The sequence below is a fragment of the Gallus gallus genome, chromosome 4 (genome assembly GCF_016699485.2).
Source record: "Gallus gallus isolate bGalGal1 chromosome 4, bGalGal1.mat.broiler.GRCg7b, whole genome shotgun sequence".
Taxonomy (NCBI): Eukaryota; Metazoa; Chordata; class Aves; order Galliformes; family Phasianidae; genus Gallus; species Gallus gallus.
In genome coordinates, this window is record NC_052535.1 from 69991771 (window position 1) to 70009855 (window position 18085).

The following is an 18085-nucleotide window of genomic DNA, read 5'->3' on the forward strand; positions in this document are numbered from 1 at the left end:
TACTAACATGTGGGCATGCTGTTATTACCATGGCCAATAGTGGCAAAGCTCCTGCAGTTTTGCTTGTCCTTCCTGCCACCCAATTTGAGAAGATAGATAGTGTCATTGATTCACTGTATTATAATTGCTTCCTATTGCCTTCAGTCTCAGCCTTCACTCTGAACTCCCAGGGCCTCGCCACAGTCTTATCCATTAGTCATATATTGTTCTTTCTTCTTGAAGAACACTGAACATCTAAACTTTCTGATACCTTATCACAGCAGTGTCCACAGTATGTTACTTATATGTAAAAGATTTCTTACAGTTATCAGTTGTAATTGTTAACTTGTCAATTTTGCTGGCTAGTTAATTAAGGCAAAAAAGTAGACAGATTTATCCATTCATATTCTTATGATATTTATTATTTCAGAAACAGAATAACACAAAATAAACTAATGTAATGTTTATTAATGTTATGTCTTCTACAGATTTTATGGCTCCATACTTATAGCAGTTTTCTTACAAGCATATCCTTGAAAAATAGTTATTTATCTTTTTATTTTATTTTGCTTTTCATGTAGAGGCCATCAATAGGGAGATATGTGTGCGTTTATCACAAGATAAATAAAAGAACATTAGAATATCATATTTTTTATATCCAGCTTAATATTTGCAGGTATTTCATTTTGAATAATTTCTTCTTATTTGGACAGTTATGGTATTTTTAGTGTTTTTTTAGTGTCTGTTTTCAAATTGTTGTCAAGAATCTCTGTATGGAATTTCTATCCTGATTGGAATAACTCATAGAGAAAGACACATTTTGAAGGGCAAAATCTTTCAAAAGTGTTTTGCATTGCAGTTGTCTACATTGTCATAAACCTGTCACTTTGCTGTTCTATCTAGTTTTATGATCACTGATTGGAATTCCTCATTGTCAAGATTGAAAATTATTCTGTTTCACTTTACAATTTTGCCCTGTAGTACTTTGTTGTCTTAGTGCTACCTTAGTGTTAGATCTTCCTAAAAAGTTGAAGACAGACTCTTCTCTTTGTCTTCCCTATTTGTGACACTTGCTGCTAACTGTGTTCTGCAAATAAGAGAGAATAAGTGGCTCAGTTTTGAATTTACCATACCTTATATTTTTTTAGATTTCTTTGGTTTACTTGATAAGAATTAGAGTAAATTGTGAAAGTTTTTGTTTGTTTGTTTGTTTGTTTTGTTTTTCAGGGAAAACATGGAAGTTACCACTATCTTATCTGATCATACAGTTTATATGCAGAAACCCTTCAAAAATGCAGTTATTGGATTCATGAAGTCAGAAACCTCACATACAGTTGTCAAACTTCTTGCTATTTCCATTTCCCTGCTAGTTACCTCATGCACACTTCAAAATTATTTTAAGTGTCAGAATAGTCAGACTTACGTTTTACAAATATCATTACGGTGCTTCAAGAAATGATAGCTCTCTGGGTGATCATGCAACTGAGGACTCAAATCCTTCTGTCCCCAGGTGACCAAACAGTTCAGAAACCTTATATGGAAGAGGTCCAAATTATGTTCATAAACAGAAATACAGCTAGGCACAGAATGCTTGACTGTGATTACAGTTATCTTTCCATAAAAAGTTGTCTTTTTTTTTTTTTAATTCAAAAGGTAAGTGCACAGTAAGAATACAAAATACGGTCATGTATTGCCTCTGAGAACTACTCTTTGGAATGTCAAATGGAAGGGTAAATTAAATTCTACATAGAAATGTTTCTGTTATAAGTTTTGACATTTCTTATAACATTCTTACCTAGACATTAATGTATGTTAGCTTGAAATTGCAGAGTAAGAAGTCCATTTTTAGTGTGAATCATATGATAGTAGGAGTACTGATCTAGATTAACTTTAATGATGCTTTTAAAATTTTACAAAGCTCTTACACAGCTTTTCACATTTATGTTAGAGAATAAGCTTTGTTTGGCCTACCAAGTAGACAGGTGCCAAATATAGTGAATAGGAGGTGTATAATATGTACAGAAATGATTGCATTTCCCTCTGGAATGCATTTTCCAAATACTTTGAAAACTGGTAAACAACAGCAACAACAATAAAACCTTTGCTATAATTTAAGAACTGCCTTGCATACTGTTTGAAAGGTGGATTCAAAGTTTAAGTTATAATGGAAAATGAGATAAGACTACTCACAAAATAACAAAGCAATTTTCTTTTTAGACCACTAGAATTAAATCATCTTACATTTCCAATTCTAGCATGGTTATCTGACTAATTGTTTTGCATGTAACAGCTGCAATTAAGCCACCATATAATCCTCTTGAAAATTGCTTAAATAGTGAAGAATCTCAGTCATCTCTGCAAAGATCTGTTGATTTAATAGCTTTTTCCTTCATTAGAAGATCCTTCTGTAAATCCTGATATCTCTGAAAGTTCTATGGGTCTGGTGATGATGACGTAACAAGGGCTGAAGTAATGTGATTTCTTGTTCCTTTATCATTGAGACCAATATGAAGACATATCTGAAACAGAAACATTTAGTTAAATGCATAAGCAGAAGTGCAAATGTTTGTCAATTCTACTTTAGCACAGCCTAAAATTATATAAAGGCATTTCTGTGTTCTGCGTAGATGAGGGGAGAAAAGAAATAGCCTTTTCCTTCAATAATTGGCATTTTGCAGGATTGTCTACATTGTAGTTTGCAAACAGTAAGCAGTTTGAGCACTGTTCTCACAGCAACACTGTCCTTTGCACTAGAAACTGCTTAGTCGTGCTGCCTCACATTGTGCCTGGTAGCGTAACACTGCCTGAGACCCCGACCCATGGAAGGGTCTGCTTTTACCCTAAGAAAAAGATGAGAGTAACATACCTCCAATAACAGCTGTCTCATAATCTAGAAAAGCAGTAACAACTGGATCCACTGATCCAGTACTGAAGCAGTCTTTTCAGAGCAGCCATCAGCCAGATTTTTTTCATCCTGAGATGAATTCTTCATTGGCTTTTCATTTGCTTGTTTTGAATGTATTTTCTGTTTCAAGAAAGGAAATATGATCTAACATGTAGAACTTTATGATAGCATCTTCTGAAAAACTTACTGAAAGTTTTATTCATGTAGATACAGGGTAAAAACAGGGAATGATTCATCAATAAGACTATTCCCATCTGTATACAATTAGGAGTACAACTCATTAGATGTATAAAGATTAATCACTTACTACAAGGTGCAGTATCATTCCTTAATATTTGAAGATGTTAATGCATACTGAATCACAGAATCATAGAACCATAGAATTCTATTGAAGCCAAAAACCTTTGTACATAAATAAGACAAAATTGCATGTCACCTTCTTAAAGTTATTTTTTGTAGCTCGATAATCTGAAGGATAATTCTGAGAGAAATTGAGATATATACAGTCTGTAGATAAGATTTAATTTTCAATTTCTTCCAGCCTAACAATTTTCATAAGCATTAAACCAACCCTTATAATCATTATGAATTAAGATATGCATCAAGTAATGCTTGTGTTCTTAATATAAATGATTTTTCAAAGCCAAAATTACTTAAAGCTTGCTCCCTAGTAAATGACATAATTATGTTTTCATATTAATAATTTTTTAAGGTAGATAGCTTATAAACTTACAACCTAATATTCTTGTCAGAATTGTAAGAAACAAGAGGACATATGAATTGAGTGCCACTGACCAGAAAAAATACTCACTGGGAGTGGATCATTTCCAAGCTAAATAATACAATTTAACATCTATGGGACAAGAGGATGATTCATTTACCTCTTTTGTGGTGGTAGCACTTACTTCAGAAAAGTGAACATAAAATGTAATTTGTTAAATCTACACTGTTGGGATAGCATACCTGCTGTCACCAATTTGTAACCTGCTGTCACCAATTTGTAATCTATTTCTCCTTGATTTAGGAACCTCTGCTATCACAGACAATCTTTACATTTCTTTTCTAGAACAAATGTTTTCAATGCAATAAAAGTTTTACTACTCCAACACAAGAATAAATTAGATAAAATGAAAGGAAAATTCCTCCACAGCTGAATTAACACAATAGTGTGTTACCATTTCTAGCCTCTTGCAGCTCCTTTGCTTCTTTTTGCACTATGTCATTATCTTGTATCTTGCAGTTTTGAAACCGATATCTCCTCTGAGACCCAAGCCACAGAGTACTTTACAGTATCTGCAAACAGATCCTGGCACACTGCTGAAAATGTCTCAATTTCATGCTGTTATTTGAAACTCATAATGTGCTACCTGAACATGTGAAAATTTTTTTTACTTAGATAGTCTGATGGACATGAATGAGGTTACAGGTAAGTAGAATTCCTTACATTTTACCTTGGAATAAAATTCTTTTAACTCCTTCAGTGCTTCCAGAACAGACCTGAACTGAACAATGGTTACCACAAGAGCAAGCATGATCTTAATAGTATCCTGTGAAGGAAGACAGAAAGCAGGAAAGGTGGCCTAGCAATATTAGAAGAGGTTAAATGTGCGTAGCCTTGTTTTTGTCCTGCACGAACTGTTGTAGCTCACATCACCTGTCATGATCACAAGAGTGCAAAGAACGTTACAAAGTTTTCCCAAATCTGTCCTTACCACTTATGCTGTAGTGTTAGGAATGAGACTATGAATGATTCAATTTCCACATTTCGTTACCTTTTACTTTAAAATATTATCACCTTTTTTCAGTGGGTGATTGTAAAAAGAAAAATAGATGCAATGACATTTTTGCAAAAAAATGGAACTTTAAAGAAAAGGCTGTAAGTAAATGTGTTATTCTTAAAAATAAAAAATAAAAGTGTAGTATTGATTAGTTTTAATAATTTTGTTCAGAAAACAACTTTCTTTGTTGATATTCATCCTGAAGGCAAAATAATTTGTTAGGAAAAAATAACAGAACAAGAAAGATATAAAAGCTTTGAACCCTTCTCTTGAATTTCAAAATGGATAAGAATGAAAACCACACACTCTATATCTCTCTTAGGTTATGACAGGTAGCACCACTATTCCATAGGCACAATTTACAGCATAAAGAACCTCATTAGACAATATAGCTGCTTCAGTGGGAAATCTGCCTACACAAGCTTGTAAAATCAGGGAAAACTGCCAGAAGAACTCTCTTTAGACGTGCCATAACAATGACACATCACATCAGCCACTCCAAAAGAGTCTGCCTCTGTTCAGAACTTCATTTTGTTACTTCGAAAACAAAATATTTGTCATAGTGTGTAAAGTTCAGTCCATTATTCAGTTAGAGAGAGTGGAAGTTTTTGGGGCGGGCCTGCTAGTGATCTCCCAAAACAAAACAAATGGTGAGAAATACTCTTTGAAGTAGGACGTAATTTAGTAGAATTTTTACATTATGGATAACAATTTGTCAAATCTGTGTGGACACAGAGCAGGAGAAAGGACCTTTGAAGATGAGATGCAGTAACAAAGATGTGTGAGGTGGAACAGAAGCTATTGTTAATAGCAGTAAAAGATACAGAGCACCAAAAGTCTATAGAGCATGGAAATACAAAGTTGATAATAAAATTTATGTATTCTCTTCAACCACAGTACTACTGTTGATATTCCCATACACCGTAAGCTTTAAACTCAGGCTATAAGAGAATATCAGAAGCAGATAATAGGAATCATTTCATACTTTATCAGCCTTGTAGTCACTTCATACTTTGTTATCAGTTATACTATTACCTCAGCACACCTGCCATTCCATACCTTCAGAAAACTATTTCTGCCTTAAAACTGACAAAGTCAGATTAGACTCTCCTGTAACAGATTCAATTCTCTGTGGGCTAATAGGGCAATGGGACCTCTCTGTCTTCGCTCTCTCTGATTCACTTCAGTCAGTGAGCTACAGCAACAGAATTTTACAAAAAATATGCTTTACTTATTCATGTTGAAGTTTGAAGAGGATTGTAATTATAATAGTATGTTGATTTGCCTAGGTTTCCCCAAAAGTAATGCTTCCTATTTATTTCTATGGAAACTTGGAGACTACAACAGATACAAAGAGCAAAATAACACTATTTGATAGAGCAAATTCTCAGCTACAAAACACTATTTTCAGAATAGTCAACCACCATTAGCTATGTATTTTCACTAGCAAAGAACAGAAACCTGTATGACACGCTTGTACATGTCTGCACCAGGAGAGGCTGCACACTGTTTCATAGCTGCTATAATGGCATAATTGCTAGGAAAATGTTGCGCATGCAGTCCACCTTTCATTGACCCAAGCAGATGAAAATTAGAAGGCACAAAATCTGGACATACAATGGATGTGGCACAAAAGTCCAGCCAAGACTGGCAGTGTGCTCCATAGTCTTCAAACTAGTATGAGGCCTGTCATTATTGTGCTGAAATAGAAATGTTGTCTTTTCTGGCCTGACTCTGGAAGCTTGAGCCTTCAGTTTAGTCAGCATCGTGATACAGTGGTCAGAGTTCCAGAAAATCCAGAAGAAGGATCGCCTCTTTCCTATACCAAAAGACAGTGCACATCACTTTACCTGTTGAGGGCTGCATCTTGAACTTTTTCTTCGATGAGGAATTCACAACTTGTCACTCACTGAATTGCTATTTCAACTCTGCCTCGTAGTGGTGACAATATGTCTCATCCTGATAATGATACAACCCAGGAAACCATCAGCTTCAGCCAGTTCAATAGGTCCTGACAAACTTGCATATGGTGCTCTTTCTGTTCCTGTTCATGGGATACACCTGGCACAAACTTTGCAGTATTCCAGTGTTTCTACTATAGTATCCAGTTCACTGAAGCCAATATTCAGCTCCATACACAGTTCCCTAGTCAATATCTGATGATTCGCATGAATAAGCTGACTGAGATGTTCTTAATTTTCAGCTGATGAAGAAATGACAGTGGGTCACCTCCACTGGTGCAGATTTTCACGAGCACGGTATGCAGGCTCTTGTTCATCACTGGCAAAAATGCAGAGCTAATGGTGGTGATTATGTTGAAAAATAGTCTTTTGTAGCTGGGAATTTGCTCTAGCAAGCAGTGTTACTGTGCTCCTGGTATCCATTGTAGTGTCCATGGAAGCAAATAGGAGGCATTAGTTTCAGAGTGACCTACATATTTGAATCTGAAATGTAAATTGCTGGTATACATTATACAGTCACCAATATGATTATGTTATTTTATCAATATTTCCTCTATTACTTCATTTTTCATTTAGATAAGAAAATTCATTTTCAAATAAGCATGGTTTGGATTTTTCCATAATATAAAATATGCAACTCACTTCTCTGCTGCCTGAATATCTATGCATAGTGACCAACCACTGGCTTTAACTATATCTGAATAGTGAATTAGAAGGAAAAATTTGTGTATAGGTCACATAAGTTTTTCTTACAACTGAATATCTATGAATACTTAATATATAACCCCTTAAAATAATCTTTTTGTGTGGAGAAGAATATTATTAATTCCATTATTTGGAAGACCCAAAATGACTCACCTAAGGTTATTTCTGGCAGAACAAGGATGGGTTCCTGATCCCCAGCTCTCAGCCTAATGCCTAAACATGAACACTTATTTCTGCATCACATTACACAAATGAAGTAATTAGAAACACAGTATTTGGAGAAGATGTGGGGAGGTTGTTACTTGCAGTATGGAGAGCCAGATCCTCCACATTTGACACATTCAGAGCAGTGATAGGGGTAATGACTAGCCCTTTTGTTTGAAACTTTTTTTTGAGCTTCTTAACTAGGATCTGAAGTGAAAAAAACCTCCAATATGACTGAAATAAATTGAGTACCTTAAGGTATAATACAATTGGCAAAACTTTATCTCTTTTTTTTTAAAAAAAAAAAAAGTTAACTTGGCTTCACAGCAAGGTGTGTGTATATATTTTTAGATATACATATACTTATATATGTTATATATATGCATATATATCTTCCCAGGAGAATACATAGATTTTTTTTGAATTTCTGCATGTGTGAACTACTGAAGGAAAAAACATCATGTTAGTGACATAGAAATTTATTTAATTAGTATAGAAATTGCATAACTCAACCTTATTTTGTGTTTGCGCATATGTATACAAGCACCCACTTTTTCTTTTATAGAAAGTAGAAGCTTAAAGTCAATCTTTGTTATTTTTAAATGTAATTTTCCACTGTAGAAGATAAAACCATTTGCATATTTATTAAATATATTTTACCCAGAAAATTCATAACTATGATGCCACATCTCATTGAAAGTCTATTTCTACAAGCAGCCAAGGTCATTAAGTGGAAAATTCTGTGCAAAAATATAATATGTATTGGCTACATTTAGAATAAACTATAATAGGAACTGGTAGAGATTTTGAGCCTTAGGCCATAAAATTCAACAAATGCAATCATTCTTCTGGTAACACTAGCATTAACTCAGTTTTGGAAAGCTGAGTAACTAGGCACACTGGTCAACTCCTAAAAGTCAGTATTTCTTGATAGTCACCACATAATTGAATCTGAAATGTTTCATTTATTCTTTATTCTGCATGGATGGTATGTCAAGTTAGTATGATTTAACTGTGCATAAATTCTGACGTTTTAGGGACAATGACTATGGAAAGAGAAATCATGAAATGTGGAGTTTTTCAAGTCTGGTGGTTGCTTGTTCCAGGTATGGTTATAGAACTCCTGTGCAATGGTGGAAAAAGTGAGGAAACAGGACATCAGAATAGATTTACAGAAAATATTCTTAAAAGGGCACAGTTAAGTTACTAAGTTGTTCACTCAGGAACTTGCCTCCTTTCCCTTCAGCCACAGAGGTAGAAATCTACAAGTTGAGAATACAATTTGACTAGCTTCTGCTTTCCACTTCTGTGACACTTAGAGTCAGGTTTTTAAAATATTTGTGTCTGGCCAAGAATACATGCACCTGCTGGGGTGTATGAAGAATCCACGCTGACCCTGATGAGCTCATTGGCAGAATTGCTGACCTCCCAGTTCTGTACTGGCAGCTTTCATTCCTGTACTTGGACAGCATGTGGCTTTCTAATGAGGGAGTCCCTTGAAAAAAAAAAAAAAAAAAAAAGAGTTGCAAGGAGAGATAAAGAGCAAAGCTGGATAAAATAAAATAAAAAATCCTACCTTTTCCTTCTTTCTTGACAGAAAATCTGTGCAAAACAGCATAGCACAAGATAAAAAGAGACTAGATAGCAGAAGAAAAATACCCCAGGACAGAGCAGAGAGAAGTATATAGTTAGGAATCTCTCTATTCCAAAATAGGGGCTCAGGCTTGACCACAAAAATGCAAATGTCACTGCAGCAGGGTGAGCATATTCTCACATATTCAACCATATGGCCAGAGAACCAGTAACCAGCTAAATGCTTAAAAACAAATAAATTGCAAAGGAAATCAAACAAAAGGTGGTGATGACAAAGAAGAATTGCTATTTTTATGGAGTGAGTTCAATCACAATACCATTTTCAAGTCACTGTAATGACAACAGTGTGAGTTAGATGGAAACCTGACAGGACTCTGGCAGGAGAAACTGATGCTTCAGCTGCAGCCGGCTGCTGAACAAAGGGAAGTCACCAGCACTGTGAGGAACAGCTTTGTCTGCAGCCCTCTGCAGCTGGTTGCACAGAGATCAGCCCTGCTGTACAGATGCACTTCTCCCCAGCCACTGCTCCGTGATTCAGTACGCTCACCGCAGGCATCCTTGTATCTCTGAATGCATTAGCTGGAAGAATAGGATTTGACTTTATGACTAAGATATTTACAGTCCTGTCAAAAGCCTGACTTTCCTTTGTACTATTAGGAAGAAGTACATATCCTTCGGGAGGCTAGAAGGCTCTCTCTGAAAATGGTTAACTCAACAGAAAGATGCAGCAATGAAATACAGGCAGTAAAGAAGGAATTATGCTGGTGAATCCTAGCTCTTTGAGGCAGAAACTGATAGCTGTCAGGGTGATCAGTGATGATGACAATGGCCACAGGTCTATGTAAAGGAGTCCCTGGGCTTGCATCACTCTCAGTATCTCAGTGCCTTGACAGGTATGTGGTTTTTGATACATCCCTGAGTATGGCTCTGGAGGTAGTTGAAGAACTTATTTGAAGCATCAATCTTTAATGAACACTGGGAATTTTTCCTGCAGTCTAGAGAAAGATAAGTTTTTATTTAAGTTTTCCAGGTTCTTAACGTAACACATCAAAGTTGCCCTAATAAAAATATTTCTACCCTTTCAGGATATTTTTCGAAATGTTTCAATTTAGTTTTGCTCCCATATATAAATAGAAAAGCAAACAAACAAAAATCTGTGAATTACTGTCTGTTCTTCACCAGAAGGAGGTGAGCATGGAACAGGCTCCCCAGGGCAATGGTCATGACCCTGAACTGCCAGAGTTCGAAGAGCACTTAGCACTTTCAGACATAGGGTTTGAATTTTGGGTGGTCCTGTGTGGAGCCAGGAGTGGGCCTCAAGGAACATTGTGAGTCCCTTCCAACTCAGAGTATTCTATGATTCTGTGAAATATTGTAACTTTTTTTCCATCGACTGCATCATTTTTCCTGTCATCACCTTTCATAATTCTCCATTCAAAAATAAAGCCACAATTTACTCATACAATTACAAAAAGCATTGTTGGGGGCCCTGAGTCCACTGAGAGGTTTTTACCTGACCAGCTGAACTAGGACCCCCACCCACACTCTGCCCAAGCCCAACCATAGTTCAGCTTCCAGCCTTGCCTCTACCCCAGCCTCTTACAGAATCATTGTGGTTGGAAAAGACCACTGAGATCATCTAGTACAACCGTTAACCCATTCCCACCATGTCCACTAACCCAAGTGCCTCAGTGCCATATCTATACATTTCTTGAACACCTTTAGGGACAATGACTCCACCACCTCCCTGAGCAGCCTGTTCCAATGCCTTACCACTCTTTTTGAGAAGACATTTTTTCCCAATATTCAACCGGAACCTTCCCAGTGCAACTTAAAGCTGTTACCACACATTGTGTCTCTCCAGACCTGTCATGGTCCTGTCTCCTGCTATTCCTGAACTGGACTCCCTGCAAGCACTCTAGACCTGGCCCCTGATCCTTCCTCCCAGAGGACTGCCAGACTTGCTGCTGACACTCTGCTCAGAGGCACTGGGACTGAGCCCAGGATGGGTTGGCACCGTCCCTGCCCCTGCCCATGCCAACCCAAGCTCCCAGTGGGTCCTCCCTTGTGTAGCAGCCCTGCTCCTGCTGCATCCTGACAATACTTAAAGCATAACAGAGAACTGTTTGGAAAGAAACAGCCTACTGACATGCTGTGCTATGATGTTGAATTCACTCCAATTTAGTTTAAGTTAAACAGGGGATGCTTTTAATATCAGAGAAGACAAAATGTCTGCTACATTCTGATATATCAGTGCCTTTTGTAGTCTCTTGTAACTAAACATAGAAATAGTTTACACAATTCCATGGATTTTGTGAGACAGCATTCTTTTTTATTTTAAGAGATAAAGTTCATTTTGAATTGGATCTCTCATGTCAATATATATACAAAATGCAAAAATCCAGTTTCAGAACAGTGAACTTTAAAGAAGAGATCCTGATTTTGCAGTAGGATTTTAAACATCCTTCAGCAAGGCGTGCAAATTCTTTTTGAGAGAATCTTCAGGAATCACAGAATATTGCCTGAATTTGTCATGTCATATCATTATGTGATATGAATATTTGATGCAAAACTCCAGAGTAGGAAAGTTGTTTTCTCAATGCTATAACATTGCAATTTCACAAGATATGAGACACTTATTTAAAGAAAAAATGAATTAAAAGATACGGGAGAGGAGGTGTCAGCTGAAGAGGCAGTAGCTACATATGCCTGAACTATCTGTGTTCCAGGGAATACTGCACCCAGTCTCCAGCCTCTCATGCAGGGTTAAAGCTCAGTGAGCTCAGCAAAGGACCCCCAGGATGGCCTGGGGCTGGAGCAGCTGCCCTGAGCAGGGGGTGGGGGATGGGTCTCCTTCAGCACAGCGCAGAGATGGGTTCGGGGGAGCCAGCAGCCATCCAGCATCTGCAAGGCAGTTAGAGAGAGTGAGGCTCTTCCGAGAAGAGCCCTATGGGAGGCTGAAAGACAACAGACACAAAAACGGAACTGGAGAGATTGAGGTCAGACAGAAGGAAAACCTTGTCCCCGGTGCGGACGGCCAAGCAGTGCTGTGTGTGTTCCATCCCCAGCAGTTTCCAAGATTGCCGGGAGCAGTCTCAGAGCTGGCCCTGCTGCGAGTGGGAGGTTGGAGCAGAGACCTCCTGAGACACCTCCAGCCCTGGTCACGCTTCACTTGTCATGTAACACAGTAATAATCATGTTATTGCTGGCAATAATATGGTTCTTAATGTACTGTTCATCACAGTATGGCTCATATAAATCAATGAAATTGATGTAGCCAACAGTGCAATGTCTCATTTTAGACAAAACCCACCAATGTTGGACTGAGATTTTCTAACACCTTAACACAGGGCCAGAGAGTGGGCAAGAAATAGACGAAATGAAAAACCAAGATAGTGTACATTCAAAATCCCAAGTGCAGAGAAAAGGGCTTCATATCTTTTATTCTCTGCATAAGACAAAAAAGCTCTTTAAGTCTCAGGACAGTACTCTTCAAGATAGCTGAAATGTTTCTTTGACTTTTCAAAAGTTGTATCTCAAAGTGAAATGTCTGAAGTGTCATTTTAGATTTAGAATGAGAAGTAGAGCAAATCATTTTGTTGCAGAAACAGGGTGTTTTACACATATTGAGTAAACAGCGTGTAACAGCTTAGCATCTGAAATTTCAAAGCAATGGTTTCCTCGGAGTTATGCCAGGGACAACAATCAAAAAAGTGTCAGCCTCCCTCTGAGTCTGGTACGTATTTAATGCATTTACAGATGTGGTGAGCTCTGAAAAGGGGTTAGGATATTAGAGGGCATTTCTGTTGATATCCCGCCTGCAAAATTTGCAGCATTTTGTTCATTCACAACTTCTAAAAGATTAACATTTTTTTTATTTTTCTCAGTGTCCTCTAAACCATTAATTTGCTGCTTTGGGTGAGTTTCTAAGGCTTATAATTGGACCATCCACAGGAGCTAATCAGCTATCACAAAAGGAGGATCAGGGAGACAAGTCCATGGCTCCAAAGCATACATTTAAGAAAGCCAGCTCCTTTCCTTTTTATAATTTAAAACAAAACAACAAACAAACAAACAAACAAAAAATACCCGCAGCAATTAAAATTATCTGAGAGCTTTAACTTTATCTTTTCCAAAAGGTTTACCTTGGGCTTGTGGATGGGAGTAAAAATGAGCAGAGCAGCCATCGGTCCCTTACCCACCACCCCCGGGCTCCGAGAGAAGCGGGGGCGGCGCGGCCCCGGGTGTGCTCCAGGCGGCGCCGCAGTCCCGCGGATGGCGCTCGGCGCTCTGCTGCTCCACGCGGCGCTCCCGCAGCGGGAGAGTTAACCGCGCCGTGCGGCGGTCTGCCGACTCCCGGCTTTCTGCACGTTACGGCATGCAGGCCCCCAGTACATTTGATTTCTTACCCTATAATGCCAGGAGCTTGAAAAGATGCACTCTAAAATCCGTACTTCTCGAGAATCGGCTTTCCGATGTATTAAATAGCTCTCCTGTCCTCACATCGCTCACGCTTGCTCTAATGTAAAAGGCAGAATTAAATTGAAGGCACTTATTGTAGCCACTTCTATAGCGTGCATTAAAATGGTGCAAACTTTTCTCAAACCGTAGGACAAAGATTGAAACTGGCTTTGTCTGCTGATTTATTTATATCTTAGAGGTTTTATGTGCCTTTTTAGCTGTTTGTTTTTCTCTACGGCATGGAGTGCACTGTGGATTTGGAGGAGAGTACAAAACAGTATCTCTTTCTGTAAGGGCATTTGAGTGGGTCTATCATTTGTGGTTTTATCTTAAGACATAGTCCAAGTAAATATGAAATGCTGTACATTAGTACGAGTGATGGATTTGTATGAGATTTTCTTCAAAAACAAAACAAAAAGAATAAAAAACCACAAAGCTTTAGCTGTTTTTCACCCATGAAAGTAAGTGATGTACTTGCAAATTACTTCCTACCGTACCCCTGAAATGCAATTGCTGTTCCAGATATTCTGTCCTTTCAAATAATGGGGTATATGTACATATCTGAAAAATGCTGTTGCATATTTACTGGTGACTGTAAATGCAGTCAAAGACTGTAAGGAATGTACAGAATTCCTGGGGATGCAAGTTTCTTCCATTTTTCCTTAATACCAACTGATTTAATTTTCTTCTAAGTTTGTCTCACAGGTATAGAAGGCAGTATATATAGTGGACTTATAATGCAGCACATTCCACTCCACATCTGATTCAGGTATTTTCATGCTTAATTCAAATACACTGCATTGCAAAGAATGGATGTTAAGTACTCATGGCTCTCGAGCACCTCTTCACAATGCTCTTTATTCAGATCAATAAAGTCAAAAGAGCACAAAACACAGAAGAGTACTGAACTGTAACAATACAGATTAAAATAAAAAGTCTAAATTTCACCCAACCTACCTTCCCCTTACATATCTTCTGTCACCCACATTCCCCGCACTGTTAGCTTTTGGATCACCTGATTTAACTGTACTGCTTGGGGAAGGCTTCTGTGCAAAACACTGTCCCACAGTGAGGTGTACGGAGATCTGTCACCCCAGTTCCTTAGACACACCATCTCACAAAGCACAAATCAAAAATCTTAGAGCATTCACCTACACTTAAAGCAGAGAGCCTGAGTCCTTAGTGGATGCTAGACAATAACAAATAGGGACGATTACCATCTCTTATCCCAAACTAATTATGATACCCTAATTTTTTTTTACTTAACATCAGAACTGAAAATTGATATTGATTTAAGAATGTATTCCTTTAGCAATCAAACACAGTCATTTTCTGTGTGCTACCACTAGTTAGGATGTTTGGAGCTTAAGGTAGTCTTTTGGAAACTGTAAAATAGAACCATCATCCTTTGTTTAGACCAGTTAAAAAATTATTCAGGCTTCTTCTTCTAACTATGCAGGTTAAACAATAACAGCTTCCACCTCCTGTGTTCAACTGGGCATTCATGTGCCAGTATTATATGAAGCCTTAAATGTAGAAATGAATGCCTGGGGAAAACATATGCCGTATATACCGTGCACAGCCAGTAAGGTGCTTGAACACAGGAGAGTGAATCTGAGAGCCAAAAAAAATCACAGAAACTAGGGCCAGAAGGACCTCAAGATGTTGTTTACCCTTTTTCATCTGATAAATGTTTGTCTAAAATCTAAGAAAGGGAAAATTTGCTCCAGGTGCCAGCTTGAAAGACTTTTGGAGGAATGATGTAGGAAACAGTTGTTTGCTTTCTGCAGTGGTTCAGAAGCTTTCTCATTCTTTCTAAGTAAATAGATTACAACAAAGACATCTGACTCCATCACCACCTTCCTCCTAATGGAATCAATACACAATGCCCTGAGCTTTGACCAAGCACTCTGGTCAGAAAAAGGTAAAATTACTCTGTGAAATTTCATCTTCACCTGACGATGATTTCAGTATTCTTCTGCCAGTCAGTGGTGATTAGTTGTCTTCACGACTCAGGAGAAATGCCATAGCTGTAGTTTGTGGATGAATGAGAACTATAGAGTAGTGATAATTCCTGACATTAATTGGATTCTGGCTGTGGATCAAGAACTCTCAATCTGTCTTGCACCATTAACAGCTTAGAATTGACTGTACTTTGTAACAGGATCTGCGGAGTTTTTCCATGATGTTACTGCTTTTAGATTGCGTGACTTTTATTTATGTAAAGGGTGTGTCTCTGTTAGCACTTCTCATAAAAATTGTTTGTGTGCCTCTTCATATGACAGCATGAAGAAAGCCGGCAATGTGAGGGCAGTATTCAAAAAATGTGTTAACAGCAAAAGGGAAAACTTCTGCCATTATTTTAATAAAAACACAGGTGTTGTGATTTTCCTTTGTTTTGTTTTGTTTTTAAGTCTACCTTCTCTATAGAAGAAAAATAATGCTATTTGGTAAAGACTATTTTTTCTTGTGTTCGCAAAAAATACTTGAAGAAATTAATTATCAGTTTGACAGCAATCTCCTATTTCTGTGCTTATTCTTTTCTTTCACCAAAGCAGCCACTGGTACCAACAAGATACTCACCCCACTGCAGCTGTCTGGCCCTTTCATTTCCTTATTACTTGTTGTTGCTCCTTGCTTTTTTCTTCTGATGTAGCTTCAGTTTGCAATATACTGGTATTCCTCTTAACTCTCCACCTCCTTTGAATACAAGAAGTTATGCTGATACACTTGCAGCTGTTATACTCCTTCAGTGGTTGCTTTTACTTACACTCTTAAATATAGCCTATAGTAGGTGTTGTTTCCTATACTCCACAACTGCTTGCATGATATAATACTTTGGCAATATCTTTTGCCATATGGAGCACTGCAAGCTGTTGATGAGCAGCATTGCTCTCCATGAAAAATTGTTCCAAGGATGCATTCTTCTCAGCATATATTTAATGGTAGACTACCAAAAAACAAACAAACAAACAAAAACAACAACAAAAACACCTTGTGAAGTTGTATGGATTAACCTCAGTGAGGCATAACTTGCTGTGGGCTTTTTTTTTTGTTGTTGTTATTTTGTTAGAATGGAATTATTCAGTTGGAAGGGACCTTCAGAGATCATCTAGTCCAACTGCCCAGCCTCTTCAGGGCCAACCAAAAGTTCAAGCATATTATTGAGGACATTATCCAAAATGCCCTCTGAACACTGACATACATGCCTAATCTGACCCTCCTCTAGTGCAGTTCTGTGCCATTCCCTCAAATTCTTTATTTTTAACATGCATATATTCACAGTAACCCAGCAACCAAGATAAACTCACCTGACCAGTGTTGACTGAAACTGGAACCTTCCATTACTGTTCTGGAAGAGATGTGATTCTCAAATGTGGTTCTCAGCTTTTACATCAAGGTATAAGCTGCATGGAAAGTTCCTCCTCTGCTTCTTTCTAATCTGTAAATAATTAATTTTTTTTTAAAGCCTTTTTTTTTTTTCAGCTATAAATGCAACAAAACAGCAACTAAATTCTAGGCAAAATAATAGCAGCCTTAGTCAGATGTATTTTACATCAGTTGAAATCAGTAGAAACAGTTCAGAATCAAGAGAGCGGGGAGAAAATTGTGGGAGAGCACTGTCGCACACAGGTCTATTAATTATTAATATGATTTGAATAATGGTGACTCATGTTCTGTTATTGTCACACATTAGCTTTAGGGGAGCTATTGTTTGCCCTGTATTGTGGGCTGCCTTTCTTATCCTTTGCTCTCATGGCATATCTTACTCCCTTTCCTATCGTTTCATTTTTATGCATGAAGCAAGTCACAGTAGAGGATCCAGTACTAATTACATCTTCATTAACATCGGAAAAGTTATCTTAATAATAAACAGAACAATCAGGAGATTAAAATAAGAAGAAAGATTAAAAGACACATGCATTTTTTAAAGAAAATATGCATGCATAGATGAAAAATCAAGAACGCTTTAGTCTTTAAGGTTTTTATGCAAACTGGGGGGGAAATCTTAAGGAATTTAAACTAAAAAGAAAGACCAGCTACTGAGCCAATGTAAATCAGTATTAAATAACCAATTCCAAAGGAGCTGTGCTGATACATACTGCAAATATAGCTAAAAATTATTTGCACAGATATATATAGCAAATAGGCTGGGCATTTGCCTTATTTTGTGACACAGAAGGCTAAAGTTGCCTTTATTGATGATTCTGAAAATGTTGTCTGTGTACCAGTGAGCAGTCTGTGAGGCTGTATTTATTCTGTGTGTGCTAGTCTTCAAGAAATTCTGAAGTTGTAATTGATGCCCGTTCATGAAGTTTTACTCATCCATTTTGCATATCCTGGGCTACAGTATTTTGCAGAAACTCAAGACTTGACACACTGTGATAAGGAATATTTTCTAAAAAGACAACTTTGGTTTTAAAGACTTAAAACGAAGGACAGATATCACATCCCAAAGTCATTTGTTATAGTGTTTAATTATCTTCACAAGTGGGAAC

The 18085-nt window shown here is 37.5% G+C and overlaps 1 long non-coding RNA gene across 2 annotated transcripts; it reads right to left on the reverse strand.

The window, feature by feature from the left end:
- Positions 1-372: 372 nt before the first annotated feature.
- Positions 373-16964, reverse strand: LOC112532352. 2 transcript variants are annotated; one of them, XR_003075002.3, is made up of 6 exons: positions 16898-16964; positions 16170-16286; positions 13535-13644; positions 8897-9027; positions 2846-3004; positions 373-2498 (listed from the first exon to the last, which is right to left on the reverse strand). It is a non-coding gene; the product is annotated as an uncharacterized LOC112532352 (long non-coding RNA). The 2 variants fall into 2 exon arrangements; XR_005859512.2 differs by lacking the exon at positions 13535-13644.
- Between the last annotated feature and the right edge of the window lie 1121 nt (positions 16965-18085).